The sequence below is a fragment of the Phyllobates terribilis genome, unplaced genomic scaffold (assembly GCF_046119375.1).
Source record: "Phyllobates terribilis strain yellow unplaced genomic scaffold, ASM4611937v1 Scaffold_7__3_contigs__length_470593459, whole genome shotgun sequence".
NCBI classification, from domain to species: Eukaryota; Metazoa; Chordata; class Amphibia; order Anura; family Dendrobatidae; genus Phyllobates; species Phyllobates terribilis.
The window spans coordinates 114,601,509-114,613,792 of NW_027362767.1; the positions used below are offsets into that span (position 1 = coordinate 114,601,509).

At 51.7% G+C, this 12,284-nt stretch overlaps 1 pseudogene; it reads left to right on the plus strand.

Annotated features, from left to right (window-relative positions):
- The first annotated feature begins 4,124 nt into the window (after positions 1-4,124).
- Positions 4,125-12,284, plus strand: part of LOC141155387 (protein transport protein Sec23A-like) — a 75,358-nt pseudogene continuing 67,198 nt past the window's right edge.

Sequence of the window (12,284 nt, forward strand, 5' to 3'; positions counted from 1 at the left end):
CTCAGAATTTCTTTTCCTGTTACAGTTCCCATTCTCAGCAGCTATTAATATGCCCAGCGCAGTATGAGAGGGAACCAGTCAGGAACTGGCACAATGGGTAAGAGTCCCGCTAGTGACCTTGATCTCACTGGTTCAACTCCCCGCAGCCTCAAGCATAAAGATCAAGAATCTTTACACTATTGAAGCAGAACATATAGGGTTAATTTTGTTGCTTTAAAAGTCAACTGGAAAATGTATTTTAAATACATTTTTCTTGATTTTCACCTCTGTTAGTGCATTTTAAGGATTTTCACCTGAATCAAAGTCATGATTTATTCAAAAAGAAAAAAGGGCGCCCACTGTGATTTTCACTGATATTAGTGCTTCCTGGCGATTTTCACTGATTTTCACTGAATTAGTCTGATTCAAATCAACGTGACTGAATTTGGCTGAATTTGCTGATTTCATCGAAAAATAGACAAGATGGGATTACTTGTGAACAATAATAGTGCAAATAGTGCAAATTAGTGCAAAACACCAGTATAAATGAATATTAGTGCAGATCCCCCCTTTTTAATGAATCATTTGAATCAGGTGAAAATCATTAAAATTCACTAAAATTGGTATAAATCATCTAGTAGATTTTAATAGCAATCACTAAGAAAGTCAATAGTCTATGCTCCTTTATCAAAAGTTTCTAGCATGTTTATGCTGATGAACACCAGGAGTCGAACCTGTGAACCATAGGTCACCAGCAGGACACTTAACCATTGTCCTAAACACTGAGCTGGCTTCTTCTAATAGTTCCCTGTCTTATTACTTTCTTCCTACTAATTGCTAATGAGAAACCCACTGAGTAAAAGCAATTCTCAGCTCTCTTTGCAGCTGAGTTTCTGGCACAATGGTTAAGAGTTGACATAGTAGCCCAGATCTCCCTGGTTTGATACCATATGTCCTCAAGAGAAAAGATGAGTTGTTTTTAAAATAATAAAGCAGAAGACATGAAGTTAATAGTGATTGCTTTAAAAGTCACCTGGAAAATCTATCTCAAATAAGTTTTTTGTTGATTTCCGCCAATTTTAGTGCATTTTAATGATCTTCACCTGATTCAAATAAGGATTAATTGAAAAAAAGGGGAGGGTTTTGCACAAATATTAGTGAATCCTGGTGATTTGCACTAATTTGCACTATTGTTGTTCCCAAGTATCCCATCTTGCCTATTTTTCTATGAAATCAATAAAATCAGCCAAATTCAGTCACGTTGATTCGAATCTGATGAATTCAGTAAAAATCAGTGAAAATCTGTGCAAATCACCAGGAATCACTAATATCAGTAAAATCACAGTGATCACCCTGCTTTTTTTTAAAAATAAACTATAACCTGAATCAAGTAAAAATTATTAAAATGCACAAAAATTTGTGAAAATCAAGAACAATATATTTGAAATAAATCTCCCAGTACTTTTCAAAAACATTAATTAACCTTCCATATTCTGCTTTAATATTATAAGTATGCAATGACTTTATTCTTGAGAATTCAGGGAGATGAACCGGTGAGATCTGAGTCACTAGCAGGTCTCCTAACCATTGTGCCAGGCACTCAGCTGCTTTGGAAGTTTAGAATTTCTTTTACTTATTGTTACATTTCCCATTTTCATCAAATATTCAAATACCCAGGATATATGAATATTCGTGCAAATCTCCCCTTTTTTTAATAAATCATTTGAATCAGGTAAAAATCATTAAAACCAAGAAACAATTATTCCAGTAGATTTTAACAGCAATGAACCCTATACATTATGCTCAATTATTGTAAGCTTGTAACATGGAGGAAACTTGACCATTGTCCTAAACACTGAACTGATTTCTTGAAGTACTGGACTAGATCCCTGACTTTCTGCATTGGTCGTATTAATAGCTAATGAGAAACCAACTGTGTAAAAGAAATTCTCAGCTCTCTCTACAGTTGAGTTTCTGGTGGAGCGGGGTCTCAGGGCAGCGTAGCGAGGGTGTCAAATAGATCGTTGACGGGTGCAGAGTAAAGAACAGACAGAGGCAGTAATTGAAGTCATCCAAGTCTTTACTCATGGTGGTGCTTTCTCAGCTCAGAGCTTCTCTCTGCTGTCACACAGCAAGCTGAGGCTGCCAGGGTGGGGCTCAGCACATTCCAGGTAGTTCAGGAGCGCTTGATAGGACCCCCACTCTAGTGTGTTCCTCTCTTGTTGAACTTCTCCCGCCTTGTGTCCCCCACTGAGTCCCGTACGGGTACTGCAATGTCCCTTATGGGTAACGTGTAGCTCCTGGACCGACTGGGTGCCCTTCTTGGTGACTAGTGGTGGGAACGTGGCGTAAGGCCGGGTCCCTCTGGATAAACTCAGATTAGGGCATACAGGTGGCGACTCTGCTCCGTCCGTGTCCCCCTGGGATCCACATAAGCCTCCGGACTTTTCCGGCAGAGACGTAAAGTGCAAAGTCATATAATCGGGGACCGGTACCCCCTCTTGCGCCACATTCTCCCCTGGTGAAACAGCATGTCCGCGGGCTGCAATAGAGCAAAGACAGGGTATTTTCAGGCATTCAAAATTTTTAAACAAAGCAATAACAATCTTCCCTTTATGGGAGGCAATTTTCTTAAACGTTGCAGAATATACACTATAAATATAAAGGCATTATATATATAGAAAACAGTAGAAAATATTAGTTAAGTCCAAGTTCAGCCGCATGAGGGACCTGTCCAAAGCAAACCCTCAACGTAGGCCCTGGGGTGGCTGCAGGGCATGGTGATCTCGAGTTGGACCTCCGCTTGTGCCACACCAGACAGGTTTTTGTTCTGAGGTCTGGTGTTGTGCATATAAAACCAATAGGGGGCACCTTAATAGGTGCAAATTATTTACAATCAAGTTGGTTGACTGCTCGCTGTCCGCAGGCACAATGTCCTAATAAAACATAAACAGTAAACTGGAAAATAAGGAAGTTCAGCCTCCGGGGCCGCACTAATGATGGTATCCCCACCAGGGGTACGGCTCGTGTTTGCCCACAGATCCGGACCGGTCTCCAGTGGCAATGCGCAGGGGGGCATCTTCCTTGAACACCTGGTACACCTCTAGGGCATACCATCCACGGACTCCGTGGTGGCGGGTGTACGAGACCAAGTCTCCCGAGTAGAGATTACAGTCGGGGTGTCCTTGCTCCAAGTGGGGCTCAACGTCCCGCTGATTCACAAAGACGTCATGCTTGAACTGGGGGCTGCGGATGAAGCCCCATCCCGCTTCCTGGTGGAACCGGACGATTAGTCCTTCCTCCCGGGGGCTAGGACGGGAGGCCTCCGCCTGTCTGGCTTGGGCCTTGGCGGCTTTTGACCACACCTCCAACTGTTCACAGCGGACCCTCCGCCGTTCCCTCTCTAGCTGGAGGAGCTCACGTTCACAATGCTCTTCCCGCCATCGAGCCTCAGCTTGGGTCTCCCGGGGAAACCCCATTAGATCCCCCCACTGGTTGTCCCATCTAAACTCCTCCCCTCTTTGGCAAGCAACCGGGGGTGCTGGCAACGGTGTTAACGGGGACCGCTGTTGGTCCTCCACCTTCGCGGACCAGTCCGGGTTCGGGTGCGTGTACACCCAGGCGAGGGCAGGTGCTGGCAGTTCTGGGAGCATGAGGGGTAGCAGGCTTCCGGTAGCTGCGGCAAGTTGGGCCTCAGGTTCCGGGGCTAGTAACTGCTCCCAAACAGTGGCGCCCGGGGATGGAGGTGACGGTAGGAGGTCCAGTAGCAGGTCGGCACCCTCAGCGCCCGGGGCAGGGGTTTCACTCTTACCAGCTGCATACGGCCTCCTGGTCTTCCTCCTTTTCCGCCTGGGCTGAGGCATCGCTGGTGGGACGCAACGTATCTTGGCGTCGGGCTGCAAGCTTCCCCAGCAGGTCCTCTCTCCACTCCGCGACCACTTTCCGCTGGGCCTCCTCAACTCGACGGGTCAGGTCCTGCGTCTCGCCGCGGAGGAACTCGGCCTCCCCCGCTGTCAAATGAACGCTGTTCATCATGTTGTGGGGATGTCAATGGGGTAAGAGAGTGAGCCCACTCCCTCTTAATACCTTGTAATCATTATTGATCGCGTCATCTAGAAAATAAGAAAGTTGTGGGGTTGACTTAAATGGGCCAATTAAGTCCAGATGATGTTGCCAGTTCAAGACTGTCTTTAGCACTGGGATCCTGGACCACCCAACGTAAATTTACAACGGCGCTGTGCATCGCTGTCGGTGGTCATGAAGAGCTTAATATGAAGTTGATCCCTCATTTGCAATTTTAATGGCTTCCATTCTTCTACAAAATTTTGTTTTGTGTCTATGGGAATTGCCGTGGTTTCTAAAGATTTCCACTTTTCAATTTGCATAAGAAAAAAACAGAAACAGACAGCACATCCTTCACTAATAAAATGTCAGTGATATAATTCATCTTTGCTAAAATCCGGCACAAGTGGTCCGGTGAACCATCCCGACGCGTTTCTGGCAATAAACTGCCCTCAATGATAGTAACACACTTGCATAGAAAACCTTATTTAAGAACGACATCGACAAATCACGTGCCAAAATGTAAAAGTGACGCGCCCCTGGGCCTGCTGTGTCGCGCAGCGTCTCGCGCACGGGGGCTTACCCGGAACCGGATCAGATGAGGGTTGTAGTCTCCGAGTGGCGGGGACCCGGTCCGTGCCCAGGGAGTCAAACTCAGTGTGTGGCAGTCTTGATAGATGTTATTTGAGTGTCGACTACGCCACCCGTTGATTTGCAGCTATGGAGCTGCCGCTGCAGGGCAGACCGCTGAGGCCGGTGTAGAATTGTGCAGCGTGATAGTATAACCCCCAACGGGAGGGGTATGGCCTCAGGGCAGCCGACGTGGAAGATGGGGGTAGCAGGAACCACTCAGAGACGGTGCGGTGTAATTCAGGGTCTTTACTGGTAACAACGATAGACCCTCCCGGAGTACTTGCTAGCGAACGGGGCCTGGTCAGTCCTTGAGCAGATGGGATCTCCCCTGGCCAGGCGGCGTTGTAGGCCTCCCAAACTGACTGTACTCTTCTGGCTACCTTGCTAGAAGCGGATATAAGTAGCCCACGTCCCTGAGTGTACCGTGTGGTGCTCACCCGTATGGCCGGTGACTCGGGGCCTTCTAATGGCTTCCGCTCCACGATGGCGGTGCTGGTCCCACGCGTGTGACCGTGCCTTCGGGTTTCTGGGCCTGAGGACCTGAAATCCCCTGCCGGTCGGCTTCTGCTGCTGGGTAAGAGTTAGTCCCCACAGCCTCGGACGCCGGGTCCGGTAAGAAAGCTTCTCAGTCAGGGCGAGCTCTGCAGCTGCCAGCCCCTGACTCGTAGTAGTATTGCTCCCACTGAGCTTCTGCTGTTTCTTCCTATGACTGTTTCTCGTCTCTACTTCTTCTCTACTCCTAACCCTGCCTCAGCCCCGGGTTTATATAGGGGAAGTTCTTCCCCTCCCAAGACTGGGCAGGAGGTGTGGCATGCACAGGATCCCTGACCAAAGGACCTCCCACCTGCTCTCAGACATAACATTACATTACTGTGGGAAACCAGACCCCTGGGGTGCCACATTCCCCCCTAGTGAAATTTAGTACTCCGGGACTAAACATATTTTAGAAAAACATAACAAGATATAACAACAATAATAGTACAATAAGAAGAAACACATAAAGGTGGTCACGGCATGTCCGTAACCGGGTGTAGTCTTTGAAGAAAAGCAAGGTGTCCATTTCACCAAAACAGGGAGACGTAACCAGGTAGGGGTTTTTCCTGCCCCGAGTCCTTAACAGTCTTTAGTCCGTCCTGGGTTACGCTCCAACTATGTACAAAGGATTCCCGGTAAATCCACCAAGGACTCCTACAAATAACTAGAAACACAAAATTATACACAAGCAACAATACACAGGTAAACATAAATAAAACAATTTATACACTTCAAATCCTCCAACGTGCGGGTAACTGGCCTCTAGTGGCCCTAGTGGACCTACGGAGCTGACTGTCTAGCCCTGAACTACAGGGTGTAGGAGCTGTCAAGGGTAAACTGGGCAGCTGTCTACCGGCTCTTTGGCTCACTAGGGATATGGCAGGCTCACTGCAAGCAGAGGGTTGATCCTCCTGATCTGCGGGTGTGGGGTCTTCTGCCTCCTGGACCGGCTGTTCTTCCAGCTCTACCTGTTGCTCCGTAGGTGCTTGGGATGCTGGTTGGAGGAAGGTGAGTACGGGTACCACAACTGCACCATTGACTTGAGTCCAAGACCGAGGGAAGTCCCCGAGCACAGTACTAACCATATCTTCCCTTTCCTCTACGGGTCGATGGTCTTCTTGTTCCTCTTCAGGGTTCCTCAGTTGTTCGGGACACTTCTTCAGGTGGTCCCGGGATACAATGGCTGTGGTTTCCCCTCCGTCTTTACTGATGGTACAAACCTTCGGGTTCTCGTGGCTTGAGGGCAGTACGGTGTACGGGTCCTTCTCCCACTGGTCGTCCAACTTGTGGAGCCGTCTCTTCCTCTTCAAGACCTGCTCTCCGGGTACCAGGGGAACAGCGGGAGCATACTGGTTGTAAGTTTTCTCTTGTCTTTCCCTAGCCTGACAGAGACTTCGCTCCACGCTCTCCTGTACTCTCCGGTACTGCTGCTGCCTCTCTGTGTCCCAGTCTGCTTCTGGTGAAGTGTCCTCGGGTATCAGGACTCCCATTTCCAGGTCAACAGGTAACTTACCAGGTCTTGCCCTCATTAGGTAAGCCGGGGTACAGTTGGTGGAACCTACCGGGATGTGGTTGTATAGGTCCACCAGATCGGGCAGCTTCTCAGGCCACAGACTGCGTTCTTCCAGGGGCAACGTTTTCAGAAGATCCATTACCACCTGGTTCATTTTCTCACAAAGTCCATTAGTTTGCGGATGATAGGGTGTCGTCCTTATCTTCCGGCAGCCATACAGAGTGCAGAATTCTTGGAAGACCTCCGCTTCAAAGGCAGGTCCCTGGTCTGTCAACACTTGGTCCGGGTACCCGTGTGGACGGCAGAAATGCTGCTGGAAGGCTCTCGCTGCTGTTCGAGCTGTTAAGTCCTTGACGGGGACGACAACCAAGAACCGGGAGTAGTGATCCACGATGGTTAGTGCGTAGACGTAGCCACTTCTGCTTGGGGTCAGTTTTACATGATCCAAGGCTACCAGTTCCAACGGCTGCCGGGTGACGATGGACTGCAGGGGAGTCTTCTGGCTGGCACGGTCCTTCCTTCTTAGGTTGCACGGGCCACAGTCTCTGCACCACTTCTCAATGGTTCCCCTCATGCCTACCCAGTGGAATCGCTCGCGCAGCAGGAACTCCAGCTTCTTCCTCCCGAAGTGTCCAGCTCCGTCGTGGTATGCCTCCATCACCATGGCTGCGTCTCTTCGTGGCACCACTACTTGCCAGAGTAGTTCATGCGTCCGGGAGTTAACCATTCTGCGGCACAACTTCCCCTTGTAAAGGAACAGTCGACTCCTCTCTGCCCATAGTTGTTTGGCTTCCTCCGGAGCGTCTGGTTCAAGGCAAGCCTCCGGGCGAGTCAGCATCTCCTTCACCAGTCGGACGGCAGGGTCGCTGTCTTGCGTTTCCGCCCAGTTGTAGTGAGGTAAGGGGTTCAAAGTAGCAGCCTGCTTACTCCTTACCCGGTGGGAATACTGGATAGTCCCATGACGGTGGAACGCAGGGAGTTCAACTTCTTACAGTCCCTCCGGATCTTCTCCTTCGTCCGGCAGGTTGGGCATCCTGGACAGGGCGTCCGTGTTGGTATTGGAGCGTCCGGCCCGGTATTTGATTGTGAACTCGTAGTTGGACAGACGGGCCATCCACCTCTGCTCCAGGGCACCGAGTCTTGCCGTGTCCAGGTGTGTCAACGGGTTGTTATCCGTGTACACGGTGAACCGGGAAGAAGCGAGGTAATGCTTAAAGCGCTCGGTGACTGCCCATACTACGGCCAGGAACTCTAGCTTAAATGAGCTGTAATTCTCGGGGTTCCTTTCGGTGGGTCGCAGCTTTCGGCTGGCGTAGGCGATTACTCGTTCCTTCCCCTGCTGGATCTGGGACAGTACGGCTCCTAGCCCGATGTTACTGGCGTCGGTGTAGAGGATAAAGGGCTGGCTATAATCCGGGTACGCCAGGATTTCGTCCCCCGTGAGGGCCATCTTCAGCTGGCGGAAGGACTCTTCTTCCAGCTCCTCCCATTTGAAGGGCGGCTTCTGGTTCTTGGCCTTCCGGGACTGGCCTATCAGGAGGTCCTGCATAGGTGCTGCCTTTTTGGTGAAACCGGGAATAAACCTTCGGTAGTAGCCTACCAACCCGAGGAACTGCCGCACTTCTTTTACGCTGGAGGGGCTTGGCCATTCCTTAATTGCGGTGATCTTATCAGGGTCGGGAGCCACTCCGTCAGCGCTCACCACGTGTCCCAGGTACTGCACCTTTGGTTTCAGGAGGTGACACTTGGAGGGTTTCACCTTTAGGCCGTAACTCGCCAGAGCTTCGAACACTTCCGCCAGGTGTTTCAGGTGGTCCTCATACGTCTTGGAATATACGATGACATCGTCCAGGTACAACAGGACCGTCTCGAAGTTTCTGTGGCCCAGACAACACTCCATTAGTCGTTGGAAGGTTCCTGGTGCGTTGCAGAGTCCGAACGGCATGCAGGTGAACTCGCTAAGTCCCATCGGGGTGGTGAATGCGGTCTTCTCCCGGTCCGCCTCTGCTACAGGAACCTGCCAGTACCCGCTAGTGAGATCCAAGGTAGAGAAGAAGTTAGCAGATCTTAAAGCAGCCAATGACTCCTCTATCCTTGGTAAGGGGTACGCATCCTTGTGTGTGATACGGTTGATTTTCCGGTAATCTACACACATCCTCATGGTGTTGTCTTTTTTTCTGACTAAGACTAGTGGAGCTGCCCAGGGGCTACAGCTATCCCTGATCACCCCAGCCTCCTTCATGTCTCTAAGCATCCCCTTGGCATGTTGGTAGTGTGCAGGGGGTACGGGTCGATACCTCTCTTTTATGGGAGGATGGTCTCCCGTGGGGATGTGGTGTTCTACCCCCTTGACTCGCCCGAAGTCTAACGGGTGTTTACTAAACACTCTCTCGTACTCTTGAACCACCCGATAGACTCCCTGTTTCTGATGTGAGGGAGTGGAGTCAGTACCCAAGTGTAGTTGCTGACACCAGTCCTCCATTGTTTTCTTAGAGCCGTTACCTTCCTCCGGGTGAGATGGAGGCAAGGGTTCCACAGATTGTATAGCATTTTGGTTAATGGTATATAATTTGGCTAGCGTGGCATACCGGGGCAGGTACACTTCCCTCTTCCCGATATTGATTATGCGAACGGGCACCCTCCCATGGCGTACATTAACCATCCCCCGTGCTGTCAAGATGGTGGGCCTACTGTCTTAGTAAACTGGTTCTACCATTGCCTGGTAATCTCTACCTCTCAGACCAATAGCTGCCCGGCACCAAATCATCATTTCACTTTTTGGGGGCATGGCAATAGGAAAAGGGTCACACATTCTTACGCTACCAATCTCACCGCCGGAGAGTTCCACCTGTTGCCGTCGCATCAGTGCCCGGATCTCTTTCTGGAGCACCCGCTGCTCGCCGGAGCTGGCGTTCTTGGCAACCTGTTGTAAAAGGAAAATCACCTCTGCAAGACAATTTTCAATTACATTAGTTCCTAGCGTTATCTTTGGGTGACTCTCGTGTTTGTCAATGTCTACAATAATCAGTCCCTGTGCTGCTAGTTCGACTCTACCAATTTTAATGGTCGCCTCTTTAAATCCGATCTGTGGCACGGGCTGACCATTGCTGGCGATGATACTCAAGTCGTCGTCAGGGTAGCGGGTTATATCCGAGTCATTCCAGTACTGCTTGAAGAGCACGTACGGGATGGTGGTGACCTGTGACCCGGTGTCCAGTAGGGCACTCATAGGGATGCCATCCAGTACCACAGGCAAGACTGGACGTCCTCCGACATATTTGTCGCGCCAGTTCGATGGGCCTGGTGATCTTTTTCCTGGGGGTTGGCCCTCTACCCCCAGGTTGTGCCAGTTTAAAGGACAGTACCTTGCCATATGTCCGGGTTGATTGCAGCGGCGGCAGATGGGTCGTCCGTCCTCGTTGTACCGGTCACTGGGTCTTCCTCTGTCCGGTGGGGTCCTCCTTGGTCGACGCCACGGGATGTTCTCCGGTCCGGATGCCAGCTGGATCTTCCCTGGAGTGGAAGCCTGTAAAGACTGCACAGTTCGGGTTAACGCAGCAACGCTTTTAGCTAGCTCTTGGACCTGATGGTGCAGGTCTGGAGCCGGGTCGTTGTTCAAAGCCTGCGCATCAGCCCCTACAGGCCCTGCCGACAAGGGCGCCGCCTCCTGGTGGTAAGTGATAGCTGGGCGCCTGTGGGTCACAACGCCATCCGGTGCCGGTTCTCGGAGCACCCGGATGGCTCTGTCCTTGAACTGTGCAAATCCCAGATGAGTGTCCTGTAGGGCCATTGCCCGCAACTGGGTTCGGTGGGCATTGCAATATAAACCCTCTATAAATTGTTCAGTCAACAGCCTGTCCTCGTCTCCCACGCCGTCAGGGTCGGTCTGCTTAACGGCTCTCAGGGCCTCTTGTAGGTTCAGGGCATAGTCCCTTATACTCTCATGGGCCCGCTGTTTGCACCCGTAGAATCTAAGCTTGATCTCGGCTGAGGTGCGGGTATCAAAGGTGTCCCCCAGCCGGGTTAGTATCCCTGCGACAGTCCTCCCCCCAGGTGGCCAGGACTTTACCTCCCTTCGGGCTGCTCCGGTTAATTGGGCCACCAGGATGCTCACCTTTTGCTCTTCTGGGAGGGGGTACACCTGGAAGAGGCTATCCAGCCTTTCTCTAAAGTCCTGCAGGGTATGTGACTCCCCTGAGTACTGGGGTAGCCAGGCTGCCCCCGGGATATAGGGCATGGTGAAAGGCATGACCGCGACAGCGGTGGCGCTGGCGGGGGTTGAAGCGGTGAAGCTCTCCTCCGTATCCGACATCCTTCTCCCCCCGAGTGGACCGTGGTCTACCTTGCGATGATCCTCTTCCGTAGGCTGCGGCTCCGCAGTGGATCGTCAGGGTTGAGGACCTTCCGTCGCGCTCCGGTGACGTCGGCGTCTGCTGGGCTCCTTCCAGGACCTTACGCAACGTCCGGACGTGAGGCGGGGCTTCAGTTCTCGCGGGCTTTTCGGAGTCCACGCCCCTCTTCTTCCCGCGCGGCGTCCTCAAGATGGCGTCCAACGGCGGGAAAACTCCACGGATGGCGGGAAGAAGGCTGAAGATGGTGCCGGATGGCGGGAATCTTCACAGATGGCGGGAAGAAGGCTGAAAATGGCGCCGGATGGCGGGAATCTTCACCGATGGCGGGAAAACTTCACGGATGGTAAGTTTTAAAAGTCTCTTTTTCAGGCACGCAGTACCCGGTGGTTGCGGGCACGAAATCCTGCTGACTACGCCAAAGTTGACGCGCCCCTGGGCCTGCTGTGTCGCGCAGTGTCTCGCGCACGGGGGCTTACCCGGAACCGGATCAGATGAGGGTTGTAGTCTCCGAGTGGCGGGGACCCGGTCCGTGCCCAGGGAGTCAAACTCAGTGTGTGGCAGTCTTGATAGATGTTATTTGAGTGTCGACTACGCCACCCGTTGATTTGCAGCTATGGAGCTGCCACTGCAGGGCAGACCTATGAGGCCGGTGTAGAATTGTGCAGCGTGATAGTATAACCCCCAACGGGAGGGGTATGGCCTCAGGGCAGCCGACGTGGAAGATGGGGGTAGCAGGAACCACTCAGAGACGGTGCGGTGTAATTCAGGGTCTTTACTGGTAACAACGATAGACCCTCCCGGAGTACTTGCTAGCGAACGGGGCCTGGTCAGTCCTTGAGCAGATGGGATCTCCCCTGGCCAGGCGGCGTTGTAGGCCTCCCAAACTGACTGTACTCTTCTGGCTACCTTGCTAGAAGCGGATATAAGTAGCCCACGTCCCTGAGTGTACCGTGTGGTGCTCACCCGTATGGCCGGTGACTCGGGGTCTTCTAATGGCTTCCGCTCCACGATGGCGGTGCTGGTCCCACGCGTGTGACCGTGCCTTCGGGTTTCTGGGCCTGAGGACCTGAAATCCCCTGCCGGTCGGCTTCTGCTGCTGGGTAAGAGTTAGTCCCCACAGCCTCGGACGCCGGGTCCGGTAAGAAAGCTTCTCAGTCAGGGCGAGCTCTGCAGCTGCCAGCCCCTGACTCGTAGTAGTATTGCTCCCACTG